Genomic DNA, 17,070 nt, shown 5'->3' with positions numbered 1-17,070 from the left:
TAACTTTTTTTTTCAACATTTCAAAAAACATGGGCTATAACCCATCGTTTTTGTCATTTCGTCATTTTTTTTAAATCCTCAAAAATGATGAAAAACTGCGCGCTATAGTATGCCGTACGATATGGGCTATAGCCCACGGTCCAAAATGATGAGAAACGAGGCTAACTTTTTTTTTCAAAATTTCAAAAAACATGGGCTATAACCCATCGTTTTTGTCATTTTTTCATTTTTGTCAAAACATCAAAAATGATGAAAAACGGCGCGCTATAGTATGCCGTACGATATAGGCTATAGCCCATGGTCCAAAATGATGAGAAACGAGGATAACTTTTTTTTTCAAAATTTCAAAAAACATGGGCTATAACCCATCGTTTTTGTCATTTCGTCATTTTTTTCAAATCTTCAAAAATGATGAAAAACTGCGCGCTATAGTATGCCGTACGATATGGGCTATAGCCCACGGTCCAAAATGATGAGAAACGAGGCTAACTTTTTTTTTCAACATTTCAAAAAACATGGGCTATAACCCATCGTTTTTGTCATTTCGTCATTTTTTTCAAATCCTCAAAAATGATGAAAAACTGCGCGCTATAGTATGCCGTACGATATGGGCTATAGCCCACGGTCCAAAATGATGAGAAACGAGGCTAACTTTTTTTTTCAAAATTTCAAAAAACATGGGCTATAACCCATCGTTTTTGTCATTTTTTCATTTTTGTCAAATCATCAAAAATGATGAAAAACGGCGCGCTATACTATGCCGTACGATATAGGCTATAGCCCATGGTCCAAAATGATGAGAAACGAGGATAACTTTTTTTTTCAAAATTTCAAAAAACATGGGCTATAACCCATCGTTTTTGTCATTTCGTCATTTTTTTCAAATCTTCAAAAATGATGAAAAACTGCGCGCTATAGTATGCCGTACGATATGGGCTATAGCCCACGGTCCAAAATGATGAGAAACGAGGCTAACTTTTTTTTTCAAAATTTCAAAAAACATGGGCTATAACCCATCGTTTTTGTCATTTCGTCATTTTTTTTAAATCTTCAAAAATGATGAAAAACTGCGCGCTATAGTATGCCGTACGATATGGGCTATAGCCCACGGTCCAAAATGATGAGAAACGAGGCTAACTTTTTTTTTCAACATTTCAAAAAACATGGGCTATAACCCATCGTTTTTGTCATTTTTTCATTTTTGTCAAATCATCAAAAATGATGAAAAACGGCGCGCTATAGTATGCCGTACGATATAGGCTATAGCCCATGGTCCAAAATGATGAGAAACGAGGATAACTTTTTTTTTCAAAATTTCAAAAAACATGGGCTATAACCCATCGTTTTAGTCATTTCGTCATTTTTTTCAAATCTTCAAAAATGATGAAAAACTGCGCGCTATAGTATGCCGTACGATATGGGCTATAGCCCACGGTCCAAAATGATGAGAAACGAGGCTAACTTTTTTTTTCAACATTTCAAAAAACATGGGCTATAACCCATCGTTTTTGTCATTTCGTCATTTTTTTCAAATCCTCAAAAATGATGAAAAACTGCGCGCTATAGTATGCCGTACGATATGGGCTATAGCCCACGGTCCAAAATGATGAGAAACGAGGCTAACTTTTTTTTTCAAAATTTCAAAAAACATGGGCTATAACCCATCGTTTTTGTCATTTTTTCATTTTTGTCAAATCATCAAAAATGATGAAAAACGGCGCGCTATACTATGCCGTACGATATAGGCTATAGCCCATGGTCCAAAATGATGAGAAACGAGGATAACTTTTTTTTTCAAAATTTCAAAAAACATGGGCTATAACCCATCGTTTTTGTCATTTCGTCATTTTTTTCAAATCTTCAAAAATGATGAAAAACTGCGCGCTATAGTATGCCGTACGATATGGGCTATAGCCCACGGTCCAAAATGATGAGAAACGAGGCTAACTTTTTTTTTCAAAATTTCAAAAAACATGGGCTATAACCCATCGTTTTTGTCATTTCGTCATTTTTTTCAAATCTTCAAAAATGATGAAAAACTGCGCGCTATAGTATGCCGTACGATATGGGCTATAGCCCACGGTCCAAAATGATGAGAAACGAGGCTAACTTTTTTTTTCAACATTTCAAAAAACATGGGCTATAACCCATCGTTTTTGTCATTTCGTCATTTTTGTCAAATCATCAAAAATGATGAAAAACGGCGCGCTATAGTATGCCGTACGATATAGGCTATAGCCCATGGTCCAAAATGATGAGAAACGAGGATAACTTTTTTTTCAAAATTTCAAAAAACATGGGCTATAACCCATCGTTTTTGTCATTTCGTCATTTTTTTCAAATCTTCAAAAATGATGAAAAACTGCGCGCTATAGTATGCCGTACGATATGGGCTATAGCCCACGGTCCAAAATTATGAGAAACGAGGCTAACTTTTTTTTCAACATTTCAAAAAACATGGGCTATAACCCATCGTTTTTGTCATTTCGTCATTTTTTTCAAATCCTCAAAAATGATGAAAAACTGCGCGCTATAGTATGCCGTACGATATGGGCTATAGCCCACAGTCCAAAATGATGAGAAACGAGGCTAACTTTTTTTTTCAAAATTTCAAAAAACATGGGCTATAACCCATCGTTTTTGTCATTTTTTCATTTTTGTCAAATCATCAAAAATGATGAAAAACGGCGCGCTATATAGTATGCCGTACGATATAGGCTATAGCCCATGGTCCAAAATGATGAGAAACGAGGATAACTTTTTTTTTCAAAATTTCAAAAAAGATGGGCTATAACCCATCGTTTTTGTCATTTCGTCATTTTTTTCAAATCTTCAAAAATGATGAAAAACTGCGCGCTATAGTATGCCGTACGATATGGGCTATAGCCCACGGTCCAAAATGATGAGAAACGAGGCTAACTTTTTTTTTCAACATTTCAAAAAACATGGGCTATAACCCATCGTTTTTGTCATTTCGTCATTTTTGTCAAATCATCAAAAATTATGAAAAACGGCGCGCTATAGTATGCCGTACGATATAGGCTATAGCCCATGGTCCAAAATGATGAGAAACGAGGTTAACTTTTTTTTTCAAAATTTCAAAAAACATGGGCTATAACCCATCGTTTTTGTCATTTCGTCATTTTTTTCAAATCTTCAAAAATGATGAAAAACTGCGCGCTATAGTATGCCGTACGATATGGGCTATAGACCACGGTCCAAAATGATGAGAAACGAGGCTAACTTTTTTTTTCAACATTTCAAAAAACATGGGCTATAACCCATCGTTTTAGTCATTTCGTCATTTTTTTCAAATCCTCAAAAATGATGAAAAACTGCGCGCTATAGTATGCCGTACGATATGGGCTATAGCCCACGGTCCAAAATGATGAGAAACGAGGCTAACTTTTTTTTTCAAAATTTCAAAAAACATGGGCTATAACCCATCGTTTTTGTCATTTTTTCATTTTTGTCAAATCATCAAAAATGATGAAAAACGGCGCGCTATAGTATGCCGTACGATATAGGCTATAGCCCATGGTCCAAAATGATGAGAAACGAGGATAACTTTTTTTTCAAAATTTAAAAAAACATGGGCTATAACCCATCGTTTTTGTCATTTCGTCATTTTTTTCAAATCTTCAAAAATGATGAAAAACTGCGCGCTATAGTATGCCGTACGATATGGGCTATAGCCCACGGTCCAAAATGATGAGAAACGAGGCTAACTTTTTTTTTCAAAATTTCAAAAAACATGGGCTATAACCCATCGTTTTTGTCATTTTTTCATTTTTGTCAAATCATCAAAAATGATGAAAAACTGCGCGCTATAGTATGCCGTACGATATAATATGGGCTATAGCCCACGGTCCAAAATGATGAGAAACGAGGCTAACTTTTTTTTTCAACATTTCAAAAAACATGGGCTATAACCCATCGTTTTTGTCATTTCGTCATTTTTTTTAAATCCTCAAAAATGATGAAAAACTGCGCGCTATAGTATGCCGTACGATATGGGCTATAGCCCACGGTCCAAAATGATGAGAAACGAGGCTAACTTTTTTTTTCAAAATTTCAAAAAACATGGGCTATAACCCATCGTTTTTGTCATTTTTTCATTTTTGTCAAAACATCAAAAATGATGAAAAACGGCGCGCTATAGTATGCCGTACGATATAGGCTATAGCCCATGGTCCAAAATGATGAGAAACGAGGATAACTTTTTTTTTCAAAATTTCAAAAAACATGGGCTATAACCCATCGTTTTTGTCATTTCGTCATTTTTTTCAAATCTTCAAAAATGATGAAAAACTGCGCGCTATAGTATGCCGTACGATATGGGCTATAGCCCACGGTCCAAAATGATGAGAAACGAGGCTAACTTTTTTTTTCAACATTTCAAAAAACATGGGCTATAACCCATCGTTTTTGTCATTTCGTCATTTTTTTCAAATCCTCAAAAATGATGAAAAACTGCGCGCTATAGTATGCCGTACGATATGGGCTATAGCCCACGGTCCAAAATGATGAGAAACGAGGCTAACTTTTTTTTTCAAAATTTCAAAAAACATGGGCTATAACCCATCGTTTTTGTCATTTTTTCATTTTTGTCAAATCATCAAAAATGATGACAAACGGCGCGCTATACTATGCCGTACGATATAGGCTATAGCCCATGGTCCAAAATGATGAGAAACGAGGATAACTTTTTTTTTCAAAATTTCAAAAAACATGGGCTATAACCCATCGTTTTTGTCATTTCGTCATTTTTTTCAAATCTTCAAAAATGATGAAAAACTGCGCGCTATAGTATGCCGTACGATATGGGCTATAGCCCACGGTCCAAAATGATGAGAAACGAGGCTAACTTTTTTTTTCAAAATTTCAAAAAACATGGGCTATAACCCATCGTTTTTGTCATTTTTTCATTTTTGTCAAATCATCAAAAATGATGAAAAACGGCGCGCTATAGTATGCCGTACGATATAGGCTATAGCCCACGGTCCAAAATGATGAGAAACGAGGATAACTTTTTTTTTCAAAATTTCAAAAAACATGGGCTATAACCCATCGTTTTTGTCATTTCGTCATTTTTTTCAAATCCTCAAAAATTATGAAAAACTGCGCGCTATAGTATGCCGTACGATATGGGCTATAGCCCACGGTCCAAAATGATGAGAAACGAGGCTAACTTTTTTTTTCAAAATTTCAAAAAACATGGGCTATAACCCATCGTTTTTGTCATTTTTTCATTTTTGTCAAATCATCAAAAATGATGAAAAACGGCGCGCTATAGTATGCCGTACGATATAGGCTATAGCCCACGGTCCAAAATGATGAGAAACGAGGATAACTTTATTTTTCAAAATTTCAAAAAACATGGGCTAATCATTTGTTTAAAAAGTAAAAATTAATTCTGGCTATAAAATAATTGTCTTGTAGAGCAGTGGTTGTCTGTGGAGCGAGGGGTAGGGCAGAGGGCGAGGGGTAGAATCCCCTTCGTTTGAAGGGATGTCTCGACGGGACTTAAAACGGAGCAACATCACTGAGGGCTGAAAGGTGGACGAGGTAAGAAGCCTTTTATGTACTTTATTATGGAAAAATATTATAATAACCAATATTATATGAATGTATTAACAATCTGCATCGCCAAAAATATCGCAATCTCTAGCAAAGGTTAACGTTACCTCACATGAACTAACGATATGATACGGCGTTGCATTCATACAACGTTACCCATTCATTTGGCGCCACATCGGCGCTTTATTCTTTTTTATTTATCGCCGGTGCCCCGGTGATAGGCTACAACTCGGAAGCAAGCTAGCTTATTAGCAGGCATCAGTCCGACCCCCCTGACCACGATATGTCAACATTCTGCAGTTTTGGAGCTCTTAAAAGCCGTGAAATAGCCTACTGTACCTACATAACGCTGTCGCTGCATAACGTTGGCTACTCGCTGCAGTGATAGCTATGGTTTTATCATGACCAATGTTAAGCTAATCCCCACAAGTTGCAAAACTTACATAACTAATTAGCAATCTTGTTGTTTTTTCCCCAGGCAAACCAGCTATGGAAACAGATTGCAAGCTGCTGTGCAGACTGTACATTGGATGGAGATGAATCACGATGGCATTTTCATTGATAGAAAATTACTCTGTTCTTAATGATATTAAAAACGATGACCAGTGACCACAGCCCCTTCTTTCTATACTGTAAATAGTTTTTCCTTTTTCTAACCCTATATCTGTACCCATGCTGTACAAACCAATAATCAATGAATCAGGTACAACTGTTGAGCAGGTGTCAGAATGAGCTATATCTAGCTGAATTACATTCTGCATGGTGGGCTACCAACATGAGACAAAACTACAATATATTTATTTCATCATAACCACAGCAATGTTATATTTACGTTGCATCTCTACAGCTTAAATCAAATGGAAAGTAGTTTCCAAAGTGGGTTATGGGCTAAATGATAGTTTGTACACTCAGAGTTAATTAACATTCATATAACAATATAAATTGGGGGTCCTAGAGACAGAAATGCCATCAAAGTTTGGGGACCACTGGCCTGCAGTGAGCTTGCAGATCAGCTATTTTCTGAGAACAGGTTGTATATCAATATCTACAAGGGACGTTCAATATTTAGGGACGTTCCAATTCCTAGGGGGATGATTTATCTCCCTACCCCTTGACACTCATTATGTAGGGACAAGGGGCAAGGGCTGAGGGGTAGGGTTAAAAAACGAATTGGGATTGGGCCTAAATGTTCAAATCCCACTCTTCCTAAAGTTTAATGCTAGTTATTGAGCTTCATTTACTGCTATTCTAGCAGTGGCTCACAGCCTCAGCCTCAGCCTGACTACCTCAAAACTCTAATTGTCGTAGTGGTTAAGATGTTGGCTTTCCACGTGGGAGACCAGGGTTCGATTCCCGGCTGTTACACTGTCATACAAAAGAAGACCTCAACAGCGCTAAGAAACATCTGATTAATATAATGCTGTGTTATTTAAACTTTACTAACTGAAGGCTAACGAACAAAAGATCACTTCAAAATTACCAGGAAACTTTGCCTGAGAGTGTCTGACTGATGGTGCAGTGGTCTAATCATCAGGCTTTCAGTACAGACATTCCATGTTGGCCGGTTCAAGTCCCATGTCATGACATCAAGGTGCTGGAAGACCATCGGGAGTTCCTCCTACAACTCAATGCTGCAGTAATTTGAACTTTTCAAGGCTTGAATAAAAAATAAAAACTCAAAAGCACCAGGAGACATCTGCTGAATGCCCCAAGGTGCCTTGGCTCAATGGTGTAGAGCGCTTGACCCGTTGCCTCTGCTTCAGACAGTTAGCCAGTTCAAGTCCCATGTCATGACATCAAGGTGCTGGGAAGGACCATCGGGAGACGGTGCTCTCTCCCCCTGTTTCCTGAAAAGTAACGGTTGGGGGTTATGTCTGAAAGAACTCTGTCCAGCTAACCTTTTGAACTATAGTATGTCGTTTTTTTTTAATCATTTTCACATTTGTTTTTTAAACCGTTGCGAAAACCATGAACTATAGTTCATTGCGGAAATTGCGGAAATTGCGGAAATGGTAATTGCGGAGATTGCGGAAATTGCGGAAATTGCGGAAATGTTAATTGCGGAATTGTGGAAATGGAAATTGCTAAATTGCGGAAATTGCGGAAATGATAATTGCGGAAATTGCGGAAATGGTAATTGCGGAAATTGCGGAAATTGCGGTAGTTTTTCATTGTCAAAATTCAAGAAAATGACATTGCCATTGTCCACGATTATAATCGGGCCCCAGTATGCAAAAACACAGACTATTCTGTCAGATGATGGGCCAAAATGCATTGCTATTTTATTTTTAAACGTTTGACCTAATTCTTATCTGTAAAATTTTAGGTGGACAGGGTTCTTTCAGACATAACCCCCAACCGTTACTTTTCAGGAAACAGGGGGAGAGAGCACCGTCTCCCGATGGTCCTTCCCAGCACCTTGATGTCATGACATGGGACTTGAACCGGCCAACCGTCTGAAGCAGAAGCAACGGGTCAAGCGCTCTACACCATTGAGCCAAGGCACCTTGGGGCATTCAGCAGATGTCTCCTGGTGCTTTTGAGTTTTTATTTTTTATTCAAGCCTTGAAAAGTTCAAATTACTGCAGCATTGAGTTGTAGGAGGAACTCCCGATGGTCCTCCAGCACCTTGATGTCATGACATGGGACTTGAACCGGCCAACATGGAATGTCTGTACTGAAAGCCTGATGATTAGACCACTGCACCATCAGTCAGACACTCTCAGGCAAAGTTTCCTGGTAATTTTGAAGTGATCTTTTGTTCGTTAGCTTTCAGTTAGTAAAGTTTAAATAACACAGCATCATATTAATCAGATGTTTCTTAGCGCTGTTGAGGTCTTCTTTTGTATGACAGTGTAACAGCCGGGAATCGAACCCTGGTCTCCCACGTGGAAAGCCAACATCTTAACCACTACGACAATTAGACTTTTGAGGTAGTCAGGCTGAGGCTGAGGCTGTGAGCCACTGCTAGAATAGCAGTAAATGAAGCTCAATAACTAGCATTAAACTTTAGGAAGAGTGGGATTTAGGGACGTTCCAATTCCTAGGGGGATGATTTATCTCCCTACCCCTTGACACTCATTATGTAGGGACAAGGGGCAAGGGCTGAGGGGTAGGGTTAAAAAACGAATTGGGATTGGGCCTAAATGTTCAAATCCCACTCTTCCTAAAGTTTAATGCTAGTTATTGAGCTTCATTTACTGCTATTCTAGCAGTGGCTCACAGCCTCAGCCTCAGCCTGACTACCTCAAAACTCTAATTGTCGTAGTGGTTAAGATGTTGGCTTTCCACGTGGGAGACCAGGGTTCGATTCCCGGCTGTTACACTGTCATACAAAAGAAGACCTCAACAGCGCTAAGAAACATCTGATTAATATAATGCTGTGTTATTTAAACTTTACTAACTGAAGGCTAACGAACAAAAGATCACTTCAAAATTACCAGGAAACTTTGCCTGAGAGTGTCTGACTGATGGTGCAGTGGTCTAATCATCAGGCTTTCAGTACAGACATTCCATGTTGGCCGGTTCAAGTCCCATGTCATGACATCAAGGTGCTGGAAGACCATCGGGAGTTCCTCCTACAACTCAATGCTGCAGTAATTTGAACTTTTCAAGGCTTGAATAAAAAATAAAAACTCAAAAGCACCAGGAGACATCTGCTGAATGCCCCAAGGTGCCTTGGCTCAATGGTGTAGAGCGCTTGACCCGTTGCCTCTGCTTCAGACAGTTAGCCAGTTCAAGTCCCATGTCATGACATCAAGGTGCTGGGAAGGACCATCGGGAGACGGTGCTCTCTCCCCCTGTTTCCTGAAAAGTAACGGTTGGGGGTTATGTCTGAAAGAACTCTGTCCAGCTAACCTTTTGAACTATAGTATGTCGTTTTTTTTTTAATCATTTTCACATTTGTTTTTTAAACCGTTGCGAAAACCATGAACTATAGTTCATTGCGGAAATTGCGGAAATGGTAATTGCGGAGATTGCGGAAATTGCGGAAATTGCGGAAATGTTAATTGCGGAATTGTGGAAATGGAAATTGCTAAATTGCGGAAATGATAATTGCGGAAATTGCGGAAATGGAAATTGCGAAATTGCGGAAATTGCGGAAATGGTAATTGCGGAAATTGCGGAAATTGCGGTAGTTTTTCATTGTCAAAATTCAAGAAAATGACATTGCCATTGTCCACGATTATAATCGGGCCCCAGTATGCAAAAACACAGACTATTCTGTCAGATGATGGGCCAAAATGCATTGCTATTTTATTTTTAAACGTTTGACCTAATTCTTATCTGTAAAATTTTAGGTGGACAGGGTTCTTTCAGACATAACCCCCAACCGTTACTTTTCAGGAAACAGGGGGAGAGAGCACCGTCTCCCGATGGTCCTTCCCAGCACCTTGATGTCATGACATGGGACTTGAACCGGCCAACCGTCTGAAGCAGAAGCAACGGGTCAAGCGCTCTACACCATTGAGCCAAGGCACCTTGGGGCATTCAGCAGATGTCTCCTGGTGCTTTTGAGTTTTTATTTTTTATTCAAGCCTTGAAAAGTTCAAATTACTGCAGCATTGAGTTGTAGGAGGAACTCCCGATGGTCCTCCAGCACCTTGATGTCATGACATGGGACTTGAACCGGCCAACATGGAATGTCTGTACTGAAAGCCTGATGATTAGACCACTGCACCATCAGTCAGACACTCTCAGGCAAAGTTTCCTGGTAATTTTGAAGTGATCTTTTGTTCGTTAGCTTTCAGTTAGTAAAGTTTAAATAACACAGCATCATATTAATCAGATGTTTCTTAGCGCTGTTGAGGTCTTCTTTTGTATGACAGTGTAACAGCCGGGAATCGAACCCTGGTCTCCCACGTGGAAAGCCAACATCTTAACCACTACGACAATTAGAGTTTTGAGGTAGTCAGGCTGAGGCTGAGGCTGTGAGCCACTGCTAGAATAGCAGTAAATGAAGCTCAATAACTAGCATTAAACTTTAGGAAGAGTGGGATTTAGGGACGTTCCAATTCCTAGGGGGATGATTTATCGCCCTACCCCTTGACACTCATTATGTAGGGACAAGGGGCAAGGGCTGAGGGGTAGGGTTAAAAAACGAATTGGGATTGGGCCTAAATGTTCAAATCCCACTCTTCCTAAAGTTTAATGCTAGTTATTGAGCTTCATTTACTGCTATTCTAGCAGTGGCTCACAGCCTCAGCCTCAGCCTGACTACCTCAAAACTCTAATTGTCGTAGTGGTTAAGATGTTGGCTTTCCACGTGGGAGACCAGGGTTCGATTCCCGGCTGTTACACTGTCATACAAAAGAAGACCTCAACAGCGCTAAGAAACATCTGATTAATATAATGCTGTGTTATTTAAACTTTACTAACTGAAGGCTAACGAACAAAAGATCACTTCAAAATTACCAGGAAACTTTGCCTGAGAGTGTCTGACTGATGGTGCAGTGGTCTAATCATCAGGCTTTCAGTACAGACATTCCATGTTGGCCGGTTCAAGTCCCATGTCATGACATCAAGGTGCTGGAGGACCATCGGGAGTTCCTCCTACAACTCAATGCTGCAGTAATTTGAACTTTTCAAGGCTTGAATAAAAAATAAAAACTCAAAAGCACCAGGAGACATCTGCTGAATGCCCCAAGGTGCCTTGGCTCAATGGTGTAGAGCGCTTGACCCGTTGCCTCTGCTTCAGACAGATAGCCGGTTCAAGTCCCATGTCATGACATCAAGGTGCTGGGAAGGACCATCGGGAGACGGTGCTCTCTCCCCCTGTTTCCTGAAAAGTAACGGTTGGGGGTTATGCCGTACGATATAGGCTATAGCCCACGGTCCAAAATTATGAGAAACAAGGATAACTTTTTTTTCCAACATTTCAAAAAACATGGGCTATAACCCATCGTTTTTTTTTCATTTATTCCGCAATTGCGGAAATTGCGGAAATTGTAATTGTGGAAATTGCGGAATTGCGGAAATTGCGGAAATTGGAATTTGCAGAAATTGCGGAAATTGCAAATTGCGGAAATTGCGGAAATCGTAATTGTGGAAATTGCGGAATTGCGGAAATGGAAATTGGAAATTGCAAATTGTGGAAATTGCGGAATTGCGGAAATTGCGGAAATGGAAATTACGGAAATTACGGAAATTGCAAATTGCGGAAATTGCATATTGCGGAAATTGCGGAAATTGTTGGAGACCATTCGAGTTTAAAGTTAGAAGAAGCTAATGTTTTCAGTGAGTTCAAGACCAACTGTAATTGAAGTTGAGGCCGCATTTGTGAAGGCTCACCGTGCGGCACTTGAGAAACCAGAACTCTAGGTTCTGATGCAGTTTCATCTGCATGAAAAGTTCAAATTACTGCAGCATTGAGTTGTAGGAGGAACTCCCGATGGTCCTCCAGCACCTTGATGTCATGACATGGGACTTGAACCGGCCAACATGGAATGTCTGTACTGAAAGCCTGATGATTAGACCACTGCACCATCAGTCAGACACTCTCAGGCAAAGTTTCCTGGTAATTTTGAAGTGATCTTTTGTTCGTTAGCTTTCAGTTGGTAAAGTTTAAATAACACAGCATCATATTAATCAGATGTTTCTTAGCGCTGTTGAGGTCTTCTTTTGTATGACAGTGTAACAGCCGGGAATCGAACCCTGGTCTCCCACGTGGAAAGCCAACATCTTAACCACTACGACAATTAGAGTTTTGAGGTAGTCAGGCTGAGGCTGAGGCTGTGAGCCACTGCTAGAATAGCAGTAAATGAAGCTCAATAACTAGCATTAAACTTTAGGAAGAGTGGGATTTAGGGACGTTCCAATTCCTAGGGGGATGATTTATCGCCCTACCCCTTGACACTCATTATGTAGGGACAAGGGGCAAGGGCTGAGGGGTAGGGTTAAAAAACGAATTGGGATTGGGCCTAAATGTTCAAATCCCACTCTTCCTAAAGTTTAATGCTAGTTATTGAGCTTCATTTACTGCTATTCTAGCAGTGGCTCACAGCCTCAGCCTCAGCCTGACTACCTCAAAACTCTAATTGTCGTAGTGGTTAAGATGTTGGCTTTCCACGTGGGAGACCAGGGTTCGATTCCCGGCTGTTACACTGTCATACAAAAGAAGACCTCAACAGCGCTAAGAAACATCTGATTAATATAATGCTGTGTTATTTAAACTTTACTAACTGAAGGCTAACGAACAAAAGATCACTTCAAAATTACCAGGAAACTTTGCCTGAGAGTGTCTGACTGATGGTGCAGTGGTCTAATCATCAGGCTTTCAGTACAGACATTCCATGTTGGCCGGTTCAAGTCCCATGTCATGACATCAAGGTGCTGGAGGACCATCGGGAGTTCCTCCTACAACTCAATGCTGCAGTAATTTGAACTTTTCAAGGCTTGAATAAAAAATAAAAACTCAAAAGCACCAGGAGACATCTGCTGAATGCCCCAAGGTGCCTTGGCTCAATGGTGTAGAGCGCTTGACCCGTTGCCTCTGCTTCAGACAGATAGCCGGTTCAAGTCCCATGTCATGACATCAAGGTGCTGGGAAGGACCATCGGGAGACGGTGCTCTCTCCCCCTGTTTCCTGAAAAGTAACGGTTGGGGGTTATGCCGTACGATATAGGCTATAGCCCACGGTCCAAAATGATGAGAAACAAGGATAACTTTTTTTTCCAACATTTCAAAAAACATGGGCTATAACCCATCGTTTTTTTTTCATTTATTCCGCAATTGCGGAAATTGCGGAAATTGTAATTGTGGAAATTGCGGAATTGCGGAAATTGCGGAAATTGGAATTTGCAGAAATTGCGGAAATTGCGGAAATTGCGGAAATCGTAATTGTGGAAATTGCGGAATTGCGGAAATGGAATTTGGAAATTGCAAATTGTGGAAATTGCGGAATTGCGGAAATTGCGGAAATGGAAATTACGGAAATTACGGAAATTGCAAATTGCGGAAATTGCATATTGCGGAAATTGCGGAAATTGTTGGAGACCATTCGAGTTTAAAGTTAGAAGAAGCTAATGTTTTCAGTGAGTTCAAGACCAACTGTAATTGAAGTTGAGGCCGCATTTGTGAAGGCTCACCGTGCGGCACTTGAGAAACCAGAACTCTAGGTTCTGATGCAGTTTCTACTTTCACTCCGACCCCCTGGTGTTGGGGTGAGGGACACTGGCTTGGTTCTACTTTCTCTCTGGTTCCCTGGTGTTGGGGAGAGGGACACTGGCTTGGTTTTACTTTCTCTTTGGCTCCCTGGTGTTGGGGTGAGGGACACTGGCTTGGTTCTACTTGCTCTCTGGCTCCCTGGTGTTGGGGTGAGGGACACTGGCCTGGTTTTACTTGCTCTCTGGCTCCCTGGTGTTGGGGTGAGGGACACTGGCTTGGTTTTACTTGCTCTCTGGCTCCCTGGTGTTGGGGTGAGGGACACTGGCCTGGTTTTACTTGCTCTCTGGCTCCCTGGTGTTGGGGTGAGGGACACTGGCCTGGTTTTACTTGCTCTCTGGCTCCCTGGTGTTGGGGTGAGGGACACTGGCTTGGTTTTACTTTCTCTTTGGCTCCCTGGTGTTGGGGAGAGCGACACTGGCCTGGTTTCACTTTCACTCCGGCCGCATGGTGTTGGGGAGAGCGACACTGGATGGCAGGTGATGAGAAGTTCGAATAAGGACCTGAAGGCCTGTCATGTGTGCCACGTCCATCAGGAGACTTCTGCCATGGGGATATTCTTCTCCGTTTGCACGTCTCTCCATCTCCATTCAATGACACGTAATCTGATTCCAAACCATGTTTCACAGTTTTCCTAATGTCTTGGGGAGAAAATAAATCTGTATGTTAGGACCAGACTGTCACGCACCGGGAGACGTATTCAATACGAGAGCATGTCAAACATGACTTCCATACAGCTACAACTGCCGTCTGGGGAAATCAAATTAAATTTATGACAGTGGGAAGTAGGAATGCCGAGGGGGCAGCTGCACCCCGACGGCCCCACCAAAAGGAGGTTAAAGAATCAGAATCATAAAACACGGGACGTGATGTTAAGACTGTCCATTGTGCCAATAGATGGTGTGGGCTCACATGAGATTACCTTGATGTTAAGAGTGGCATTAGGAGGTGTATTTCAACTAGGGTATGATGTCAATTTTGGGACACATCCTCAGTAGTGTGCCTTTGAATCAGCGGGTGTTTCGGCCTTCCAACACTATACACCCTCATCAAAGGTGGCCAGCTAAAGGGTGATCAAGCCTTAGCTTGTGTCCCATGCCCAATCATTGAGATTTGCCTCCCACGAGACTATGCAAGGCAGGGGGTCCTCTTCCCTGAGCCAGCCATACAGCTGACCGCATACCTCATATGCCCTCATGTTTGAGGGGTTTGACTGGAGTTCTCAGATGTGTGTGTGTGTGTGTGTGGGGGGGGGTCATGTTCTTATAGCCCAGCAATAGGCCTCAACAGAGTTCTCCCATGGGACTGTGTGCTCTATTATGTACACAGACTTGCGTGAAGGGGACCAGAGTACCATGTCTGGTCTAAGGTTGGTGGAAGCAATAATAATAATTGGTCTTGACTTGTGTAGTATATTGTTGACAAGCATTTTGCATGTAGAGCGAATGATGTCCAAGTTATTTCTTCTTTTGCCATAGCTGTTTGTATTTAACATCCGAACAGAAGGATTGAGCCCCTTCCCTGCAGCTTACTGTGGAGACACATGCTGGAACTTTTTACTTTTAAATGTTTTGTAGTTTCTGAGTTATTTAACTTAAACGCCCAATGCATTCTCTATGGCAATAGCACAAACTTTGGCATGCTACTAGTCCTACATACACCTAGAAACCCCATTTAATAATTGGTTACCAGGGCCAATTTTGGAGCTTTGATCCCGCACTCTTCTCATCTAAGAAGGTATTGTGAGCTTTTCGAAGGAATGTCCTGGTGTACCCTCGTAGTCTGAGAGTATTAAATAGCGTTTTACAGGCTATTTTGAAATCACTTCCTTGCGTGCAAATCCTATGGAATCTTAGCAGTTGTGATTTGACTATCCCTTTGTAACAGTGCGGAGGGTGGAATGACGTTTTGTGTAGTAAGGCGTGAGTGTCTGTTTCTTTAAAGAATACTTTTAAGTCTAGTTTCCCGTTTGTGTTAAAGTTTGGGCCCTTGAAGATTGTGACATCAAGAAAGTCAATCATTTCCGTGTGCGTCACATAAATTTGATATGGATATGATGGCTATTTAACACATCAATAAATTCCTGGAATTCTTCTTTGCCATGTTCCCATATCCTAAATATATCATCCAGAAATCTATAGTAATGTGTTGGTTTTAGTCTGCATTTTTCTAGGGCTGTCTGTTCCCATAGGCTCATGTACCTCATAGGGCTATCTGTTCCTATATGCTCATGTACCTCATAGGGCTGTCTGTTCCCATATGCTCATGCACCTGTAAATGTTTGCATAAGATGTCTGTTATAGAGCTGATCAGTCATTAGGCCAGTCAATCTAAGATTTGTCCGTATGCAGTATTCATTAAAGGTTTTGTATGATCCTTAGGGTCGTCATCATCATCATACTATAATTCTAACAATGTCTGTCTGTCTGTCAGAAACAGCGCCGTATCTCCTCATTTGCCTGCACCAATCACTCCCTTTTCACACAGGCATTGACCATAGGAATATGGAGGTCTTAACGAAGCCCTTTTTTCGATTTGACACATTAATGATTAATAATGAATTTATTAGTGAATTAAAAACGCACTGTGCGCAGTTCCCCCCCACGGCCACAAGGGAGGGGGGCAAATATCTCACAAAGGGTAAGGGCTAGTCCAAATAACATAAAAAATTGGAATAACGCGTTCCTTCCACGCGCTACGTCCGGCGAAGGAAATTCCCCCCTGTCAGGTGAAAAGAAGCAGCTTGGACTCCTCATGCATAGAAGGAGGCATGAGCTCAGTCCGCTGTCCCCCGCCAAGTTGGCAGAGGAAGTGTAGCGCCCAGGATTACATTAGATAATTGGCACTGGGCGAAAAAACTGGGTCACAAAATTGTGGGATAAAAATTATAAAAAAAATAAAAAATAAAGTTAATTATATACATTTTGGATCATGGTAAATTCAGTGGTTGAAATTTGGGTACCATTAACATCTATACATAAGGCAAAAATATCTAAGCATCTAAGCATTAATTATGCTTTAAGTAGCATGTAACGTGTCAAACTAGGTTACCAGTATTCATGATTCTGAATCCATTGCAAGCATTAGTTTTGCACAACAAACACAAGATTTGGAAGATTTGTGAAAGTTAATGTGACATTTGAATAGACAATGCATTACACTCTAAATTCTAAATCGTCTGTCAGGTGGAATCCCCATATGTCGAAAACTGTTATATTTCAGGAATAAGAAAAGAGAAAAAACCTTAAGTAGCAGATCATAAAGCTCAAAATGAAATCTTGCAGATCTGCTACTTTTGATGCTTTCACGTGCCGCTGTTGAAAAGCA

Source organism: Protomyctophum bolini, assembly GCF_963924005.1.
Source record: "Protomyctophum bolini genome assembly, chromosome: 13".
In the NCBI taxonomy this organism is placed as follows: Eukaryota; Metazoa; Chordata; class Actinopteri; order Myctophiformes; family Myctophidae; genus Protomyctophum; species Protomyctophum bolini.
Note: the sequence above shows the minus strand (reverse complement) of the source record.